The sequence below is a fragment of the Brachyhypopomus gauderio genome, chromosome 17 (assembly GCF_052324685.1).
Source record: "Brachyhypopomus gauderio isolate BG-103 chromosome 17, BGAUD_0.2, whole genome shotgun sequence".
NCBI classification, from domain to species: Eukaryota; Metazoa; Chordata; class Actinopteri; order Gymnotiformes; family Hypopomidae; genus Brachyhypopomus; species Brachyhypopomus gauderio.
The window spans coordinates 6,906,084-6,913,041 of record NC_135227.1 but is presented as its reverse complement, the minus strand read 5'-3'; positions in this window follow the sequence as shown (position 1 = coordinate 6,913,041).

Genomic DNA, 6,958 nt, shown 5'->3' with positions numbered 1-6,958 from the left:
GCAGGGTTGCAATTACTTCATCACAGTTGTTTTAGTGTAGTATAGTGATAGTGTAGTATGATTTAAACTATACTGTAGCATAGTGTAGTATAGTTTAAACCAATAATAAAACTCCAAGAGAAGACATACATGAATCTTCAAACTCTGAGTCAAGGCTAATGGCAAATATTCACAGGTTAGAGACTGGAGCTAACAAGTCTGAGTCTATGACAAGATAAAAAAAAAAATCTAAAGCAAGGTGAATTCATTATTCGTGATGTTATATGGGTACACTGAATATTTTTCATCATTTAGATTCTTGGTAGCTATTTTATATATTTGGTAGGCTACTTTTAATGATTTAGAATGTAACAATTATTGATGGGTTTTTAGATACGCTTACACAGTAAAAAAGGTGAATTATCACCTACAGTGAACTCAATACTGGACTTTTGCTGTGTAAGCTTTTCACTTAAAAACTTATATAGTGACTGAATATAAACCTCATTAACTATATTAAACTTTTGGCAAGCACGTGATCTAGAGAAGCTCTTTAATTGGTTGCCTTAAATGGGAAGATTTATGTTGATGTTGAACGGTTTATGTTTTGTGTTGGCACATAATATCTTCCAAATGAAGAGAAATTCAGTTTTATCCTTACAAACAAACCCCTTCAGCCGAAGAAAAAAAGGATAAATGAGCGGACAGACCCAATTTCAGGGTTTGTACAGGTGCTTGAAATCCTTGAAAATGCTTACATTTAATGTTTAATTTTCTATATTTGAAAATACAGTAGGCGTACTTGAAAATGCTTGAAATTAACGGGATTTCGTTTCACAACAAATATCTATCTGACTGAATGGTTCACTTGTATTACATTACACATATTTATTACATTACAAATACATAAGTTACAGTTACAAATATATAAAAATGTACCACCTCTTGTAATGCCAGCAGGAAACCTGGGAGAACGCAAATACAATGTGTGTTTTGAAAATAAACGTTAAATAAAATGTAGCTTGCTAGCTTGGTAGCTACCCGAGCAAATACTAACCAAACTAACATATATTTGAAGCATATGTCAACAAGCTTATGTATTACCAGGCATGAAAATGGGTCAGGGGTTAAAAAGGTGAGAAGACCGGGGGGCGGGGCATGTGACGTCATGGGGATACGGCGACGGGGCGTTGACATGTGGGGGGGCGTTGACATGTGACGTCATGGGTATACGGCGACGGGGGGAGGGGGGGGGTGGCTGCTGGTGTACGGGGATACAGCGACAGGTGATGCCAAATATTACGGAGTCCGTAAGGTGACATCGTGTAAAAAAATATAATAACGCGTGGCCACGACTTTCTAACGCGTGCGAACGCCAGGTTTACCTTCCTTGGGCAGTCAGTTCGCGAACATCCCTGGGATCTGCTTGCTTTGCTGTGAAAAAATAAACTTTGTTGCCGCGTGTGAAAGGCGACATTAGTATCTCGTTCCCACGCGTTATAAATTTTTTTACATGATGTCACCTTACGGGCTCCGTAAAATTTAGTAAAATCCATAAAAACATTTTTTTTACTGTCATGTCAATGGATTCAATGTATGAAGCCAGATCCTTAAACGCGAGAGGCCGCTTTCGCCATTATTTTATGTCACCGTTAACTACACGGTTAATAGGCCTATCTATCTACCTATTTATCACAAGAGCTTGTGGCTAGATCTGACAGTGTTCAACGCTGTAGCGAACGGCAGTAACTTTGTTTTACCGCAAAATATGAAAACGATTGAAACCATTAATAACCCAATTAAATCCACTGGGAAATGTACGATCTGGTAAATGTAGTGGTACATGTACGAAGCTGCTGGCCACTGTCATTTAAATTGCCGATTTCGGAAGTGCTCTGTTTGCTTATTAAATCAATATGATAATTAATACATATAATCTCCCGACCCCCTCCCCCCCCCCCCCCCCCCCCCCCCAAAAAAAAACCCAAAAAAACTCATCGGATCTACACGATTCACGTAGGTCACCCTTTTCAACTTCAAAACGGCGAATTTCGCCGAAAGGTGACAGATTTTCATGCCTGATTACACTTTTTCTTCTGCTATTATCAAACATGGTACAAACTTGCTGGGATATGTCCTTTTTTTGTGAACCTTTGTAGCCTATGTGTTTTTGGTTTTTCAGTTTGTTTGTCCCCCCCCTTAACAGTTTATATAGTGAGTTCAAGATCTCTAGTTTTTATAAAATATTGCAATGGCTTTAGACATTTTTGTTCTTACATTATTTGCCTGTGGTTTCCAATATAATTCCATCCATCCACACAGCATCTCTGGGTGAATGCAGGGTACACCATGGGCAGGTCACCAGTCTACCACATGGCCAACACACACATGCACTCACCTACGGGCAATTTAGAGTCATCAATCAACCTAACAGCATGTCTTTGGACTGTGAGAGGAAACCAGAGTACCCGGAGAAAACCCACACAGTCACAGGGAGAACATGCAAACTCCACACAGAGTAGCCCAGACCAAGAATCAAACCCAGACCGCCTTGCGGTGAGGCGACAGTGCTAACCACCACACCACCATGTTGCCCCCATTTCAATATAATTTATAATAGATTTTGAAAATATCTCATTTGTGTTCACTTATGACTATTCACTTATGAGTCATTTAAAATATCCTATAAATACAGTCTGGTTATCTTTGTTTTTTGTGATGTTACGTATTGCCACAGTTTTTTTTTTTTTTTTTTGCGTACTGAACAATTTACTCGATATACTTTTTGGTCACTATTACATTACAGTTTTTTGGTATTAGTCTTTTTGGATTCAGTTTTGTTTGCCTGGTTACTGTCACTTCCTGGTTGCCATATTTTTGGACTGTTTTTTGACTGTGGCTCAGACATCCCTTTGGTTCACATTTTTCTCTCTAGTGTTTTTGACATTATTTGGTGCCCTCACTATCAATCAGTCAATCCAAATTTATTCATTAACACTAGAACTACCAAGCCCCTTGCTTTTGACAGAAATACCTTTCACACCCAACTCATGTCAAACGACAGGAGTTGGTAGGTGTGATAAGCCCTTCTTACCTCCATTGTTATGTAAAAGCTATGTGTCAGCTGTGGGTGGTTGCTGTTGACACACCTTTCAATACACACCTTTGGCTGCCTCATGAGACTGCAAGCTCTCTTGCAAGAAGTCTGCCCATCTCAGGACCATATGTTTGAGATTTGATTAGTGAAAGGTTGAAATAATGTGAAATTGACACAAACATAATATTTGAATTATAGTGGCATATAAGTGGCATATTGATTATTCAAAATGGCACTGATTTTTTTTTTACCTTATTTTCAGTAGTTTTAGTTTTTTGAAAAACTAAATATTTTTACATAAATTTATACAAAAAAACCCCAGCTACTTGTAAGAGAATAATAATCTTGAGCAATTTTAACTTATCAAGATGGTACTTTTTACAGTGTGTCTCTTCCAAAAACACAACAGCCATAACCGGCAAACAAAAATAGGACATTTAGGAAATCTTACCAAAGAGATTTCAGTCACTACTCTCTTTTTTTGCTCCCCCCCCCCCTCTTTGCAGGACAACTTTATTTTTATGTAAGAATCGAAGAATTGTAAGAATTGTTATGCATGTGCATAACAAAGGGTGGCCTAATGGGATGCAAATGTCCCCAGAACAACTGCCCCCTGGTGGCCAAAAAAAAGTGTGGTGATAGTCCTAGTGCCCTAGTCCTAGACCCATTATTTGGTGCCCTCATTATCAATCAGTCAATCCAAATTTATTCATTAAAGCACTTTTTACAACAGTGGTCACAAAGCAGCTTTACAAGTGTCTGAGTCCAAGCCCCCAGTGAGCAAGCCAAGGGCGACAGTGGCAAGGAAAAACTCCCTAAGAGCATGAGGAAGAAACCTTGAGAAGAACCAAGACTCAGGGGGGGAACCCATCCTCCTCTGGCTGATGCCGGTCATCATAACAACAATTAAAGAGATAGAAAAGATGGAAAGGATAAATAAATCTCATCTTGGTGTGTATTTATATACATGAGTTCTTTATTGGCGCATTTCCACTAGGGCCTACTTGGCGCGGTACGGTTCGATTCGCGACGGTTTGTGAGTGTTTCCATTAGTACCAGGTCCCAGTTAGCCGGCCCCTTCGGGTATTATTTTCGTTCGAGGTTCTAACCGTTCCGAAGCGGTACAGTTCTGTGACGTGGAGGAACAGCATGACACTGATTGGCCAGGGAGTGTCGTCACAGGTTGCGTCAGGAGAGCAACTCCTCCGCTATGCTATGGACTCCTCAGCCATTTTTAACAGCCAAGGAGCGAAGTCTGTTCCCTGGTCAAACGCCGAGGTACAAACCTTTCTGTTAATAATCAGCGATCAAAAAATCCAGGGCGAACTGGACGGGGCCACTAGAAATGTAAAGGTTTTTAGCGAGGTTTCCGCGCTAATGGCCACTCTTGGCTACCAGCGGTCCGTTCAGCAGTGCCGGTCGGTCCAAGCTAAAAAAGCTTAACGCGATTACCGGACGGTGAAGGACCATAACGGACGCAGCGGAGCAAACCGCAAAGACTGGAAATGGTTCCAGCAAATGGATGTCATATACGGTCACTGGCCAGCCAGTAACGGAAGAGAAAACGTGCTGGACAGACACGGCAATGTCGGTGCTGGAGGCCACGAAAAATGGTGAGTGTATTGTGATTTCAGTTTTACTACTAGGCTCGTAAAAGATGTAATATGAACGTAATATGAACGCATCTATTGTAAACGCAGGAATTTAGAGCTGTGTTTGTAGTTAATGTTACCACCACAGTCACTACTGTACAATAGCTAGCTCTTAGCCTTGCTAGTTGCTAGTTAGCTGTAGCCATAAACATGAGCAGCGATGACGTGCTACACATTTTGTGCAGTTATGCTATATTGTTGTTGCTTTCACGGGAATGCTTGTGTTTAATATTTGTTATTTTTTACGTTCAAGATTCCCCTTCCACTGACGAGGCGAGCGGAGTTGGCGGAAAATGTTTCCTTCAACCGGGCTTTCCTCTGGGTGCTTGGCAAACTTGTGAACACCATGCGAGACAGACGCCAGTAAAAGCACACAAAATTTTGCTTGTAGTACTATAAATATTTATTTCATATAAAGCTATACGTTATTTTTGGGTAATTTGCTTTTTTGCACTTTTTTAAACTATAACTATATTATTTACATATGTTGTACTTTAAATATCTATATTTCATAATAAAGTTTGATTTCATTTGATTGTATGACTGATGCTTTTTATGCAGGGTGTGTTCAGCCTGTTTGAGTAATACCAAATTATTATCAATAATTAGAGCAACCACATACAATAATGAAGATAAGATACAATAATGCTATGTGTTAAGGAGGCATCGACCGGTGTTGTGGTCGCATTCAAATGATGTCATGACACTACAACCCACGCGCCAACAGCGACTCCACCCACATTGTGGTGGTCCACCATTGTAATGGAAACACAACGCGACTGTACCGTTCCGTTGCGAATCGATCCGTATCGAACCGTACCGCGCCAAGCAGGTCCTAGTGGAAATGCGCCATATGTAATTCCTATTCAGTCCTAAACGTCTTGCTGGTTGGTGATAGTCATAGCAGAGGAGAATTTGGGGCGGTGAGACGGTCCAGGGCACTGGGTTTATCCTTCATCCACAGGCAGTGGGTTGATCCTTCATTAAAGCTGGTTAGGCAGGAGGTGGCTGGCCCAGGATGGATCTCGGGAAAGGCTTGTCTCTCCTCGACTTAGTATTTCTCGAGTAGGCAGGCATCCATATGGAAAAATAAAACAGGGAATTAAGTAAGTTTTCAACCTAGACTTAAAGATTGAGACTGTGTCAGAATCCTGGACACATTCTGAATGAATGAATGAATGAATGATGTTAAATTTTATATAGTGCCTTTCAAGATACCCATTCTGGAAGGTTTTTCCATAGTTGGGGGGCCTTATAAAAAAAAGCTCTTCCCCCTGCTGTTACATTATTAATTGTTGGAACTAATAAAAGGCCAGTACCCTGTGACCCTAGTGGACGTGGGGTTCATAATAGGAAATAAGTTCCTGGAGGTACTCAGGAGCAAGCCCGTGCAGTGCTTTATAAGTCAATACAATTTTTTTTTTAATCAATACAAAATTTAACTTGGAGCTAATGCAGGGCTGATAGAACTGGCCTGATAGGATTGAATTTTCCAGTTCTAGTCAGAACTCTGGCTGCGGAATTTTGAACTATTTGAAGTTTATTTACATTCCTATATGAGCATCCTAACAGTAATGAGTTACAGTAGTCTGTACCAATTTTTTGCATCATGCTGTGATCTTAGCTTGGCAATGTTGCGGAGATGTAGAAAAGCTATCCTAGTAGTATTAGCTATGTATTTATCAAATGATAGGTCAGATTTGAATATGACACCAAGGTTTTTGTCTACTGAGCCAGGTGTAATGGGGTAGTCTTGAGATATAGCATTAGATCTGGTATTTTTTGTCTTGTGGCATTTGGGCCCAGAACTTCCGTTTTGTCTCCATTAAGATGGAGGAAGTTTAGCGACATCCAGAATTCAACATCTCTTACATAGGCCTAATTTTTTCCTAAACTGAGTTTGTCATCAGGTTTGGCTAATATGTAAAGTTGAGTGTCATCTGCATAGCAGTGAAAATCAACATCATGTTTGTTTATGACTATGCCCAATGGTAGATAATGTAATGTATAATGTAAATAATAGTGGTCCTAAGATAGAGCCTTGCAGGTCTCCATATTTCACTTTTGTGCGTTTGGATGGAATATTATTGAGCTCTACAAACTGATAGCGATTATGTAAGTAAGAATATAACCATTAAAGGGCTGTGCCTGAGATTCCAACCCAGCTTTCTAACCGTTCTAGCAAAAGATCCTGTGATCTATTGTGTCGAAAGCTGCACTAAGATCCAGA